Source organism: Phyllostomus discolor, chromosome 9 (genome assembly GCF_004126475.2).
Source record: "Phyllostomus discolor isolate MPI-MPIP mPhyDis1 chromosome 9, mPhyDis1.pri.v3, whole genome shotgun sequence".
Taxonomy (NCBI): domain Eukaryota; kingdom Metazoa; phylum Chordata; class Mammalia; order Chiroptera; family Phyllostomidae; genus Phyllostomus; species Phyllostomus discolor.
Genome location: NC_040911.2, coordinates 28163126 through 28178667, shown reverse-complemented (window position 1 = coordinate 28178667; position 15542 = coordinate 28163126).

Sequence of the window (15542 nt, the reverse complement as noted above, 5' to 3'; positions counted from 1 at the left end):
GGGAGAGGCAGCGGGTAGATCTTTCCCTCTTTCTTTCTTTCTTCCTCCCTTTCCCTCTCTCTAAAAAATGAAGACCTTAAAAAACATAACTTCCACGGGTGGGCATCCCAGCTGCTCCGCATCCCTGTTCAAATAAACCAGCATTGTTGTTTCTCAGAGTACTTTTACTTACATTATTAACTTTGCTCTTTGAATCACCCAGTAAGTTTGTTTACCCCAATTTTACAGGAAATAAAACCAAGGATTCCATGGCTTGTCCATGGTCACAGAGAGGGGAGGCTCCTGTTCTTGCACAACTTCCCCAGTAGTACCCTTCCGGCTCCTGAGGCTGGTTAAGCTCGGAGTATTGACATTTTAAGGAACAAGTTTGACGCCCTCCCCCACCCACCCATGCTTTCTCAAAAGAACCTAATGGACTTTCAAAAGGTGAGAGAGAACCTTCTCGTGCATATTTTGGGACCAATATATATGTATATATTTACTCAGAGAATCTTAAGTCAGTTTAAAAATAAACCTGGAGCCTGGTGAGCTACAAGGCCACAGCTCCACATATTGGCTTCTTCCTCCATCCACCTTCCCCCAGGGACTCTTGGAAATGTATTTAATTTTTAAAAAAAATAATGTTTATTGATTCTAGAGGGGGAAAGTAAAGAGAGAGACACATCGACCTAAGAGACAAACATCTATTGGCTGCCTCCCACACACCCTGACCAGGGGGTCAAACCCACAACCTTTTTGGTGTACAAGACTATGTGCCTCCAACCAACTGAGCCACACCTGCCATGTCTGAAATGTTTTTAGAAGGAAGTGGGGAGTTAGAAAGGGGAAGACAGAGATGCTAGAAAACCACTTGCTAGTTAATAAACAACAGTAATAAAGAAAACAAAACTCTTTTGGTATGAGCAAGAAAAAAAGTAGATTAGTACTCTGAATAATGAGGTGGCCAAAATGACACACTCAGTGAATATAAACCAGTCTTTCCCCTCTTACCCCAGCACTTGCCGGGTAGGCCATAAACAAGGCAGCTGTTGGCAGAGATGGAGGCTAGGCACAGGCTCAGAAACATGGACTTCCCCTACCCAAGGCTGACCTGGCTAACACCAGTGCTGAGCTCTTAATCTGTCGACAGCAGAGGCCAACAGTAAACCCCTCATATGGTACCACTCCCCATGGGCACCAACCAGCCACCAGTGGCAGGTTGATTACATTGGACATCTTTACAGAGGGGGCAGAGATTTATCCTCATTGGAATATACGTGTATTGTGAATATAGATTTGCCTTCCCTGAACATAATACTTCAGCCAGCCCTGCTATCTTTGTACATATGAAATGCTTCATCCATCATATCAGTATTCTGCACAGCATTTCTTCTCATCAAGGAGCTCATTTCACAGCAAAAGAAATACAGCAATGGGTTTAAGGAATCAACTGGTCTTACCACATAGCCCATCACTCAGGAGCAGTTGGCCTAATTGAAAGTTAGACTGGCTTAGTGAAGAGTCGGAGGTGGTGCCAGTTGGGAGACAACACCCCAAAACAATGGGATTCTGTTTTACAGGGTAGAGCATATACTTTGAATCTGAGACTGTTATATGGTGTTCTCTATCCCATAGCCAGAACACATGGATCAGGCCATTAAGGGGTAGAAGTGAGAGTGAGTCCTCTCTTAAATTCAATAACCCGTTTGAAGAATTTTTCTCCCCACCCCCGAGACATTGAGCAGTGCTGTTGGGAAGTCATCATCCCCATGGGAGAAATGTTCCCATCAGCAGACACAGTGGTTCAGCTGAACTGGAGAGTGAGACTGCCTGCTGGACATCTTGGAGTTATGCTGTTGGACCAACTAGCAAAAGAAAAAAGTTACTCTAGGTGAGGGACTTGAACTTGGGTTTCAACTACACAATGCGGGCAAGGAGCACTATATCTGAAACCCAGGGAGTTATGTGGGGGCGCCTTTCTTAAGACTTAGTACTTTAATGCCAATCATTAAAGGTTAACAGAAAACCACAAACACCAAAAAAGGGCAGGACTGAACACTCATACCCTCAGGGAGTAAAAGTTTTGGTCACTCCAGTAGGTAAAGACCTTGACCAGCCGAGTTTCTGGTGGAGGGTGGGAGACATGCGGACCCGGTGCTGGGAGGAGGAAGACGTAGATATCACTGACAGCCTCCCAGCAGGTCCCAGAAAGATAACAGTGGTAGCTCTGTATCTTTTCTGCTTGCTTATATGTGTATGTGTGTGTTTGTTTTATATGCTAACCATTTTCTTCTCTCTCCAATTGTTATTTTATATATATATAGTGGAAAGGTAACTTTGCAATTTATTCTTTAGGTCAGTGATTTTCAACTAGTGTGCTGCAAGAATTTTTAAAACATGCAATACTTGACTAAATAGTCAAAGGCACTGACCCCTTTTCCCTTAGATTGTCAAATAAAAAATGACAACAGCCAACACAACAATAGCCATCTAATGTGACTGCCCTGTCTTAAACCATCAACAGGGTCTGGCACAAGTAGCACCCTTTTTTATTACAAAAATCTTTTATTACAAAATCATAAGCATGTAATTTTGTAACATAACAATATACACTCAAGCACACCATGTGACATTTTAGGTGAAATGTTTAGGTTGCGGTCCTCCTTGTGTGAGACATTCACGTATGCTGCCAACCACACTCAGGCAAGCTTTACTTCTGCCAGACCCTGTATATAGGTCAGTTGCATCTTATTGGTCATGTTGCATAATAAGGTTGCATCTGATTGGTTAATTTTTGGTACCAGAAACCCTTAGATACAAGTATAGGCAACTGATTTTTTAAAAAGTCACTTTGGAGCAAAAAAGAGTAGGTAATTACTATTATTATTTTTTTTGTAAGTCAGTCAAAATCATACCAACTTTTTTGTCAAATCGACAAAGAATATATTTTTTGGTGTGCTTCAGAATTTTAGTAATTAGTTCATGTGTGCCATGAAATGAAAAAGGCTGAAAATCTCTGCTTTAGGTAGCAGAATATTCAGTCAGATTCTGCCCAAATTTAATGAGTAATTAATCTAACAAGTGGTGGAACTGTTGCGACTGTGTGTCTCCACGTTTTGAGAAACGGTGAGAACTTTCCCTTTAAGACAGATAAGTTGTATTTTGTTAGCGGGAAACTTGTTTCACTGCTGCACAGAAGTTCAAAGACCTGTAGGAGGGTGCACATGCAGGTTGAGCTACAAAGTGCACTCATAGGTATCGCTGTGCTTTTGCTCGCTCTGTTCTTTGAACCTTAACTATCTCTTCTTATGCTCTCAGTGTTGACACGGCTTGTTTCCTCCGTGGAGTTTCTTTCAAATACCTTTCCCCCTTCATGTCTCACACATTTAGCACCTACTTATATTCTGGGTGTCATTTTCCTCTAGTTATTTGATGTATTATACTCCTGTCTGCCAGCCCCAGCCCACTAGATCCTAAACTCTTTTAGGACTGGATCCCACTTCTTTCTGCACTACCCATCAAAAACCACATACAGCGAATCACTGCTTAACGAATACCTCTTAATTAAATAGCTGTCCTTACTCCCTTGCTGCACTGATTAATCTGCTTCTTGCTCGGCATTCAGTGATTCCAAAACAAATTTCACTAAAGAGCACCTTTTACATTAATATGTAACTTCTCAAAACCATTTGGGAATTTAAAAAAATAACTCATCAATTTTTGCTTGATATATATATAGAGAGAGCAATAATTTATGTAAGATTTTATTTTGGATTAACATATTGTACCATAAAACTCTTTTAAAAATATGCATGATAATATTTGTAATATGACTTTTTCCCGACACTTAAAAATAATTATGCAAGATGAATTAAAATGGTATACTATAATTCCTAAAAAAAATTAAAAATAGAATTACTACATAATACAGCAATTCCACGTGTGGGTATATACCCAAAAGAACTGAAAGCAGGATCTCAGAGGGATGCTTGTACACTAGTGTTCATAGAAGCGTTGTTCACAGTAGCATAATGATGGAAGCCACACAAGCGTAAATCAACAGAGGAATGGAAACAAAAGTGGCTCATGTATACATACACATACACACACAGTGGAGTATTGTTGAGCCTTAAAAAGGAAGGCAATTCTGACGTAGGCTACAACATGGATGAATCTTGAGGCTGTCATGCTAAACGAAACAATAAAATATAAATGCTTTATGAATGAAATCAGTAGAGTTAAATTCATAGAGACAGAAAGTAGAATGGTATTCCTTCGCCGGGGGGGGGGGCGAATGAGAGTTGTTGTTTAACAAACACAAAGTTTCAGCTTTGCAAGATGGAGAGAGCTCTGGAGAAAGGCTGCACAGCAACATGAATGTACTTCCTACTGAACTGCGCACGTGAAGGTGGTTCAGATGGTAAATTTTATGTTATATATATTTTGTCACAATTTTTTAAAATGTAAGTTATATTTTTTTGGTTATACAGGCTTTGGCAAAAATAGCTTACAGTTTTGAGTTCTATTCTTGTATCATTATTTATTAAATGTTCACATAAGAAACATCCAAACCTGTAAGAATTTTTATGAGTTTATTTGAGCCAAACTCAGTGACAACTGCTGGGAAGTAAAACCTCAAGAGATTGAGAAAATGCTCCAGAGAATGGCAGTTCTGCACCTTGCTCTATACATTATAATCGAAGGAGGTGACATAAAGGAGTTACATGAAATCCACTGGTGGTAGATTAGGGAGACAGGAGAAAGCAAAGTGGGGAAATCTCTGAGACTGGATGAAAAGTAAGACAGATAGATACGTCCTTCTTTTACACTGGTGGGTACAGGGCAGCGAACAGCTCATTTTCAGAGCACGTAGAGGTGGTTTGCAGGAGAACCAGATACCAATGAGGGGTTGTGCGGTCTAGCGCTCTGGTGGGGGACTGTGCCCGGAGGGGCCTGCAGAAACAGAAATTACCCTGACATTCCAAAGGTACATTATCATGGATGACGAATTTGATTTATTAAAATTCAGAACTTCTATTTATCACAGACAGAAAATGCAAGCAAGTTTCGGACCCCAGGATAACAGCTGTGCAGCAACTGAGACAGGAGATAATTAGTCTCATTTTAAACAGTGGCACTGAGGATAGCTCCAGTAATTTTTAAAGGTAGTGTTGCTGAAGATTCCAGATTTGTTTAACAATACCGAGAAGACCTTACAGTTTCAGTAGAGATTTGGGGCATCAATTTTGATAAGGAGCCAGAAAACTAAGCAAATAAGAAATGAAACAATGTATTTTTTGGACTATAAGATGTACCTAGGTTTTAGAGGAGAAAAACAGAAAAAAAATTTTTGAAGCAAAAAATGTGGTGAAATATTTAATAACATAAATGACATAGTATTTCACCAATGTAAATGTAAACAGAACTCAACAGCAGTATTAACCACCATTATTCCTCCCAAATGGGCCGGGGGAGAGTGTGTCTTAGAATCAGAAAATATGGTAATGATTTTCCAAGAGCGAAACACTGGAGGATCTTGCCAGAAAGAAAATACAATTACACAGTACTTCCTGGTTCATCTGTGAATGGCATTAACAAAATCATAAATCCTAATATGGTAAAGGCGATTCATTAATTTTGTATTATATATCTATATTTAAATATAATATGGCTATATTTAAATATAGAATGATTAAATCAAAATATAGGATAATATGTAGTTAAATGTAACTATATTTCCATTGATTAGTATTATAACTACTGAATATGTTTAGAGAAGGTGGCGACAAGAACTGAATGTTCTTTGCCCTCTTCTCCACAAGAGGGCACAAGGTGAATAAGATTTTTAACTCAACGACTATTAGCAATTACCAACTATTTCCGTTTTGGTAGAGTTGACAAACTGCTATTGCTATTGTTTTGCTTTGTGTTGTTTTACAGGATGTAGTAATATTTTTTTTTATTTCAATCATTGTTTAAGTACAGTTTTCTCCCCCCTACTCCCGTTCCAGCCCCTCCACCCAACCCTCCCCCCTTCCCCCCATTACCCCCCACCCCTAGTTTTTGTCCATGTGTCCTCCAAATTTGTTCCTGTAATCCCTACCCATTCCCCCCTGAAATTCCCTCTTCTCTCCCCTCTGGCCACTGTCAGACTATCCCCTATTTCAGTGTCTTTGGTTATATTTTGCTAGGTTTTTTTTGTTTTGTTTTGTTGTTTAGATTCCTGTTAAAGGTGATATCATGTGGTATTTGTCTTTCACTGCCTGGCCTGTTTCACTTAGCATAATGCTTTCCAGCTCCATCCATGCTGTTGCAAAGGGTATGAGCTCCTTCTTTCTTTCTGCTGCATAGAATTCCACTGTGTAAATGTACCATAGTTTTTTGATCCATTCATTTACTGATGGGCATCTAGGTTGCTTCCAGCACCTAGCTATTGTAAATTGTGCTGCTATGAACATCGGGGTGTAAAGGTTCTTTTGGATTGGTGTTTTAGTGTTCTTAGGATAGAGTCCCAGCAATGGAATTGCTGGGTTAAAAGGCAGATCCATTTTTAGTTTTCTGAGGAAAGGATGTAGTAATATTTTAACTGGCACTAATTCTGAACACTTATATTGGAATAGTTATAATACCAACGATTGTACACGAACAGGCCACGTATAAAGGACTGCCTCGGGTCGGGGCGCTGCGCAGACGAACAAGACACTATTCAGAGCACTCACAGTCCAGTGGCGTCACACAGCGATCAGGAATGATACATTTGAAGACGTACTAAGGGCCCAAGGAATCTGCAGATAATGCGTTGGGGGTGTTCCTGCTGGGAGGTTGGAGCGGTGGTGGGGGTGCGCCATGAGGGGATATGGGGGGCACAGGGTGGCGGCACACCCAGCAGCCATGTCAATGATGCCTGTGGATGAGGCGGTGGCGGTGGGAGAGACTGTTTGCACAGGGCGAGAGCGGCTCTGGGAGCACCGCCCAAGGGGCTGTGGGAATGCCAGGAAGAGTGCACAGAAGACTTGGGGGTGGTGATTCTGCCCGCCGGTGCTGGGCACACTCCGAGGTCTCTCTCTCTAAGTTCCCTAGCATCCCTTTCAAATTCACTCAGCATTTTGTCCTTCTCCTTACTTGGCCCCTTGCAGCTTGCTTTGTTCCCTCCCTGCCCATGATCTTCACCCACCCCATCACCAGGGTGATCTCCAGCTGTCCACACTCTCCTCATAGAAGCCATGTGCTTGTCCAGGGCCTTCTAAGAGACTGGTGTTTTCCCTCCCCCCTTCCCTCTTATCTGAGGGTTTGTTCTCAAATATCACACTGCCTTCTTGCCTAGGACCTCTGAATTTCTCTGACTTCCTTTCCTGTCTTAACTTATCTCTTTTTTTTTTAAATACTTAGACTGTTTGCCGTGTGTGTTCTCTTTTTTTTTTTTTTTTTAAGATTTTTATTTATTTATTTTTAGGGAGAGAAGGGGGGAGAAAGAGAGAGAGAGAGAGAGAGAGAGAGAGAGAGAGAGAGAGAGACATCAATGTGCGGTTGCTGGGGGTTATGGCCTGCAACCCAGGAATGTACCCTGGCTGGGAATCGAACCTGAGACACTTTGGCTCCCAACCCGCACTCAATCCACTGAGCTATGCCAGCCAGGGCTCTTAACTTATCTCTTAAGCTTCCCTGGTCTCTAGGTCTCTTTTCTCCCAGACCCACTCTCTCCCAACATGGGATTGCCATCCTTCTTCCCCAGGGTCTCACGTCTGCTGGCCTGTCAGCCTGCCAGAGATGTGCTGACTCTCGGAACCCACGAGGCTCACCTACATGGGCCGACACTGCTCTCACAGCTTCTGCTCTCCCGTTTGCAGCCTGCTCTTAGCCCTCTGTCCTTGGCTTTTCAATCTGATGCCACACGTATTTTAGAAGCAATGGCTCTGCTCTTAGACTCTGAACTTAAAAAGTGGGAAAAGTATGCGGCACTCTGTCAGATCCTAAACCTGGTGTTATAAGAGCATTTCCTCCTCAGCTTCTCTGCCGTGCAGTATAATGTGATGGAAATCACACTGGGTCGGGGGTCGTAATGCCAGGGTCTCCTCCAGGTGCTGCCCTTCCTGGCTGGGACCCCTAGGGCAGGTGAATTTACCTCGTGGTTCTCAGTTTCCTCACCTGTAAAATGATGATAATGGTAGTAGGTACTCATAGGAGTGTCCTGAGAAGTAAATGAGGTAATAAATACAGGAGGTCAGGTTTCCTAAGGGTCTGGGAAACACTAAAAAAAGGAAGCTATTATTGTTACTAGTACTACCACTGTTATTTCTTCACCCATGAAACTCAAGTGGGATTTCCTGCAGAGCCCTGAATGATCCCCAGGAGGCTCCCCAAGCTCTTTCCTCGGAGTTTGTCAGGTACCACTTGCCGCACATTCTGCTCCTGCTTTACAACCCAACCCTTACAGCTTCCCTAACCTGTTTTCTCATCTGGCCACCCCTACCTGACCCGAGCCCTTGCAGCCCCTCGGTAAACAGTTCTTTTCTGCCTGAAATGACAAGTGGCTTCCATCCCGGGTGCAGGGGCTTCGAGGTCCGGGGAGGAGGCCCCAGACAAGTGGGCACACAGGCCGAACTAGAGGGGTCATTGCCACCTCTGCTGGCCTCCGGGTTTCTAGATACGCATATGGGTCAGAGGACATCGTATTGGTTGCCATGACAAACTACCTGGTGTAGAAAAATATATTTCAATTCTGGAGCAAAGCCTTGTACAGCCTGCAATAAGGCGGGCTTTCTGGGCCTGAGGAGAGCACCGAAACCTCACTGATGCGTTCAACTGACTAGGGTGCCCGACCCGGTTTAGGACCGCTCTGTTTCCTGCCTTTTGCTGCCTTTCTGCCTTGAACAGCAGCAGCCGTGACCAGCGCTTCACTCACTGCGTGTGCAGCCAGGTGTGGCAGGACTGGAAAACGGGGCTGGGGAGGCCCCGGTTCGGACTGTACGGCGGGTGCTGCGTTCCCGAGTGATGGCCAACACTACCTCACAGAGGAAGCTTCTAGAACTGGTGCTGTGACCCCAGGTGGCCCCCTACCTCTGGCCTAGAAAAGCGGTTTAAAAGGCCAGGGGGAAAAGCTGGAGATGAGAAGGGATTTTGGAGAGAGCTGCTGGAGCACTGGTCCTAGTCTGTGCTGTGGAGGGAGGCAGCGGGGTGGGGGCAGGGCTCCCACTGTTTGCAGGGGCCGAGGGAACATGTTCCCCAAGGACGGGGTCTGGGCCACGCAGGTGAGAATGCTGGCATAGGGTTGTTTGATACCCCAAACAAGAAGGCTACCTGGCAAGCAGACCCCCCCCCCCCCCCCCCGCAGGGGAAGTTCTGAGACTCCATCATATACATAAAAGCTGAGGGAGGGGCCTTGAGTGACCCACTGAAAAGAGATCCCAGAGTCTAGGGGTGTCCAAAAACCCCACCAAAGTGCCTCAGGGAGGAAAGCACTTGCTTCTCATCCGTGGTACAGAAATGACAGGAGGAGGGTGGAGAGGACCAGGTCAGCTACCGGCTAAAGTCACTGTGGAATGAGGTAAATAGAAGCCGGTTACGAGCAGGTTCATGCCCATTGTTGAACTTTCAGGGAGCTCAGCTTCTGGGAGGGCTGAGGCCAGATCATCATGGAATTCCAAGTTGTGAGGACTTTCCTGTGCGCGGCTGCACCACCCCACCCTGGGTGGGGCCAGAAACCAGGGCAAGGGGTGGAAGGAAAGTTAAGAAAGAGGCTGGAGGAAAAAGAGAAATGTTTCAGGACCTTTGCCCCTGCCGGTGTCTTGGCGGAAGAGGGGAAAGCCAGCCCAAATGTGAAGTTTAAAGTTGTTTATTATTATTATCATTATTATTATTATTAGACACCAGATACCAGAAAAATTTCAGGAGCTGCCCCAGTGTTTCTCCACAGGGCAGGGAAGAACTGGCCCCACTGTAGGGAAATAAATGATGCCCTCTGACCCCATCTCCATCAGGCTAGCAATTCATGCCAGAATTAGTTCAACGGGGTGGCCAAGAGGCGTGACAGCTGCTGTGTGCAGGGTCCTGAGCCCAGGAAGGTTCCTGCCCCACCACTAGCAGCGGAGGGCTCTCACTTCCCCCAGAAGCAGTGGGTCTCTGCAGAGCTTGAAGTGGGGTGGAGAGTAGAGGAGAAGGGGAGGCTGTGAAATAGGCTGCTCCGAGGGCAGGGTGTGAACTTGTCCAAGGAGCGCAATGAGTCAGCTGGCAGGGCTGGTGCTCATTTGAGATTTGTAAAACAGTGTTCTCGCCTCTGACATCCCCATTCCTTGGGCTCCTGCTCCGCAGGTCTGATGGCTGGATGTCCTGGTTAACAAGTACTGGAGGTTCAGCCCAGAGGAGAGAAAGGGTATCAGAAGACAAGTGGTGATGTGCCAGACCACTGATCATCTTAGCTCAGGAGGAAAATGAGATGCTGGCCCTGCAGACCATGCCCTGTGGCCCAAGTGTTGAACCGGGATTCTGTACAGAGAGGAACCATAGGAGATGGAGGCACCAAGCAAGTTTTTGAAGGCCGTGCATTCATTTGCAGAAGTAACATCTGGAGTTAGGCCGTGAGCAGCTGAGGTGTTGTGGAGGGAGAGGATGGCTGTTGAGATGATGAAAGACTGAGAAGCCAGAGCATGGTGGCTCATCCTTGGTACAGAAATGACAGGAGGAGGGTGGAGAGGACCAGGTCAGTTATATGCTAACATCACTGGGAGATGAGGAGGAAGGTAGAAGCTGGCTACAAGCAGGTTCATGCTCATTCTTGGGTCATGAACTTTAAGAAGGTTCAACTTCAAGGGAGGAGAAGTGGATTAGAAATGGATTTGGGTAGCTGGAATGACTGGAATGCTGCCGTGTAATATCCAGTTATTAAGCTCCAGTTTTTTCAACACATACACACGCAGGCACACAGCCTGGACCATTATTCAGCCTCAGTCCAGGACAGGCCGGCCCCCACAACCCCACCATTGATACCCTCCAAGGGCTCCTGGGATGGGATGTGCTGCAGAGTGGGAGAGACAGGGATGGCCTCTAAGGTGTTTTCTCTCTCTCCTCTCTCCTTTATTTGGAGCAGAGAATTACTTGTCTTGTACAGGGGTTGGCAAGGAGCCACATCAGTGCTCTCAAGTGGCTCTTTGTGGCTAATGGGGCGGGGCTGAAGTTGGGGTGAGTGGCCAAAACCCTACCAGTGCCACCCCCCTCCTGTAGGAATTTACAGACAAACCTCAGTCCACAAATACTGAGTGCTCATGGCAGGTGGAGTGCTTTGCCGAGTGGCTTGAGGAACAAGCCTTCTCTTCAGGAAGCCTATAGACTGGCTGAAGAAAGAAGGTCTGTATGAGCCACAGCAGAAGGAAGTATAAACAACCAGACATTCGTGTGCAAGGGGCAAGCACGAGGTGGTGGAAGAGTTCCTGGGAAAGGCAGTTGCAAGCTCTGCTGGAAAGGAGGGTCAGGTCATAGCAGGCCCTACTCTGTACATATATGTACACGTGTACAAAGCAAACTGGAACAAACTCATGTGAATGGTTCTTTCCCCCAGGGGAGAAAGTTTCAACATAGAAAATTGTACTCCTCATAGTGCTTCAAGACAGCAAAGCCTTACTCAGCATTCTGGGTTGATATATTGCTCTGTGCTTGCACGCAATACCAGATATTATAATTTGTCTCTGGGAACATCTTGCCTTGTGTACTTTACATTTCTCCTACTCAGGATCCACAAAACTGACTCACCAGTGTTTAGGCACCACGTCTGGAAGCGGCAGGCATGTCCTCAGCGTCCCCACTCTCCTCCAGCTGCCTTAATTCTCCCCAGCAATCTGCTTAGGGTTTCATTCAAGGCCTGGCACACTCTCCTGACCTACACAGTCTTCTTTCGTCACCCCCAGCCCTCTCTCACCAGTGGGGTCATCGAAGCCGCAGGAGCCCATGGGTTCTCCTGGAAGAAGAGAGGAGTGAGGACAAAGCCCCCAGGACCATTGACAAAACTGGGAGGGAGTAAAAGGAGAGGGCAGAAAGAAAGTGGAGGGGTTGCAGAGAAGTAGGGGATGAGAAGGGGGTGGGTCTGCAGTATCAGATGCTGTCCCTGCAAGCTGGACCAGAACTGAGGGGCAATTTCAAGAGCTGTTGAAAGATGCTTAGGAAGGCTGGGGGTGGGGTATAGGAACCAGATTGCAATCAGCCCAGGTGTGAAAAAATGGAAGGAGTAAGTGCTGACATTTCTTTCAAGAAGTCTGGCTGAGAAAGGGCAGGGAGAGATGAAGCAATAACTGCAGGGAAGGTGTTTTTATGATGGGCAAGGTTTAGGCATGACAAAAAGCCTGCCTTTTGTTTCAGTGCTCCTTGGTTGTGTAGTATGTTAAAGCCAACGTGATAACTATTCAGTCCGTAGGTGGGGCCACTCAAAGAATTCTGCCTCCGATAAGACCAGGATGGCACCCTGGTCACATATATATCAGCGTCAGGGGTTCTCACCGAAGTTTCACCCAGGACCGTCTGGGCTCAGGAGTGGACGGCATTTGGGTTGTTTAGAAACACTATAAGTTGATGGCAAAAAAAAATCAAATTAAATTAAAAATTCAAGAATGAGGAAAGAGGAGACAATAACTCAGAAAAATCTTCATGGGATTGAAAATTATTTTAAAAAATCTAGCAACATCTAAGCATTAACTACCACATTTTGCCATGTGTAACGCACACCCATTTTCTTGTGCACAGTATACACGGGATTCCCATGGTATGTAATCATTGTACCCATGTATAATGCACATCCTCATTTTCCCTCAAAAATTTGGACAAAAATGCGCATTATACATGGCAAAATGCAGTATGTTGGATTTTAAAACATCAGAGCCCCCAGAACCCGAAGTCGTTTACACAGAGCCAGGGGTCGTATGCATGTCCCAGGGGCTGGTGGATGTGACGGTCTCGATTGGACTAGAGAGGCCAGTTCTCCACAGTCGGAGTGTGTCCGATGACTAGGGACACCGTCAGCGGTTCACGGACACGTGCTGCTCACACCAGCTTCCAAGGCAAAGGGGACCTGGAGTCAGCCACCTGCTGGTTACAGGCGAAGGAGGTTAACTCGGAAGAAATGAGCAGGTTTTATACAATGAAAGCTCCCGAGGAAGGATTTCAGGATGGTGACTGTCTTGGTTAAAATGTGGTCAAGTGACACCATGCTTCAAAAAAACTAAAATTAAAATTGAACAGAAGGATTTAGCTGCTAAACTAAAGCACATAAAGTATGTTTTAAAGGAGCAGCAGAATTCTGCTCCTAGCCAAAGTGGAGTAACAGACACTGTATTTACCCTCCTACCCAAAACAACAAGGAAAAAGGAAAGAAAAGGAAAATGGGCCAAAATATATGAAATAATGGTTTTCTAGAGAAGATGTTACTGGAAAGGGGACTGGGCGGGAGCAGACCTGCCTAAGGCTGATGGCAGTGGGTGGGTTCTTGACTTAAAGCAGGAAAGATCTCACAACACGAGGTGATTTTGAAGGGACATGTCTTAAAGCTGGGGACAGTGAAACAAGGAAGGGCCTAGGAGAGAAGCAACAGGGAGAGACCAGGCGGGGCTGCTTTCACCAAAAAGTCAGAAGACAGAGGGTCTGGGAGACAGGCTCAGGAGGTCGGCTCCGGAAAAGTTGCCACTGCTCATTCCTCCCCTGGTTGCACATTTGGTGGGCCCCTTAGAGTTTAGGAGATGCACGCCTGGGGAGAGTGAGGAGGGGAATGGAAACATGCAGGTGTGCTTCAGGGAGGGAGAACGAACCCTGGGTCCTTCATCTCATAGGCTTTTAAAGCCAGGGTGTTTAGGAGAGGTCTTACGGGAGGATCTCAGCAGACTACTCATCAGCTTTTCCAGGGGTGCCCTTTCAGGTTGTGGTCTCCACTGATTGGTCAGAGCCAGGGCAGGGGGTCTAAACAGCAGGACCAGCAAGATGCCAGGGGAATAAGGCCACGCTAGGCCAACAGTTTTGCCTGTCACTAGGCACCAGGAACTTTCTGCCCTGGTGACCTTCTGTATCTGGCTATAAATTACTCAGCTACTTTGTTCAGCTATCTGTCTCGGTTTCCTCACTCCACTCACCAATGAAGTTTCCTAGCTTCTTACTACCCTGCCTCAGAGAGACCGGGTATCAGGCAACAATCAGGACAGTGATCCCCAAGATAAGGAAAGCAAGTGATTGTCCCAATTTATAGCTTTGAGAGTTTTCAGGTGACAGTACAGGGAATGGGACTCAAACAGAGCAAGACCCAACTGCATGCTGCCTACAAGAAACTCCTTTAAGTATTAGAATGGAATGGAGACCTTAAAAAGCAGACCAGTAGTTACCAGGAACTAGGGGAGAGGAAATGGGAAGTGACTGATGAATGAGTACAAGGTTTTCTGTGGGGGTGATAAAAGCAGTTTGGAACTAAATAGATGTAGTGATTGCAGAGTACTGTGAATGTACTCGATGCCACTGAATCATACACTTTAAATTGGTTATTTTGATGTTACACAAACTTCACCTAAAAAAAAAAAACCACCACCAACCTGGCACACGAAGGAACAAAACAATGTAAACAACAACCGGAAGAAACAAGAGACACACAGGAAATCTAGAGAATGAAGTAAAAAAACCTCAGACTTTAAAATAAGTACGCTTGCCGTGTTCACTGAGAGATGAAAGATGAGACTGAATATTCTGGCAGAGAAATAGAAACTACAAAAACGGGAAACGCTAGAACTGTCAGCACAACCATCAAGATTAGTAACTCAGCGATGGGCAGAATAGGTAGCTGAAGAGAGAATGAACGGATTTTTGATGGATCAAAGACAATATCCAGAATACTGTATTGAGAGATGGAAAGATAAAAAAAGAAAACCAGAAGTGAAGGTACGAGAGAAAAAAGTTACAGAAAGAAGTGCCCTAAGGAGGGAAGATGATGGGATAGAAGCAGTATTTGAAGAGCTAAGAGTTGAGAATTTTCAAACATTGATTAAAAATTTTAAGCCATAAATTTATAGCTGAGTTCTAAGCAGAAACAATGGAATCTGGAAGAAAATGGAATAATACCTTCAAAATGCTAAAAGAAAATAACTATCAGCCAATGGATGGCAGAGGCAAGTGCTCTAGCCCTTCAGGAGTGGGACATTTACGTAGGATGGGAGAGATACAACAGGATCATAGCGGATGGGTAAGGATTGAGCAGGCCACTAAAGGAGCATGAGCAAGGGATGTTTCCCAGGCAGGGGGTCAGAAAATCCCAAAGTCTGCTGGTGGAACAATGAGTCAGTCTGTTTGGATGAAGCTGAGCAACATTACTAAGGATGGGATGGAAACTGTGGCTAGAAAGGTCAGTGGGAGCAAGATGGTGAATGATCTCATCTTACAGGTGATGGGAAATACGGGAGGTGTTTTTGTAGCATACCCTGACTTGTTTCTTGGTAGGACACTACTAAAAAAAGGCTTTATCATTGTCCTGATATAGGTATAAATCATGCTGTCTCTTGCTACTTCACTGTGAGTGAAATGAAATTAAGGTAAGTGCCAGCTTCAGCAGG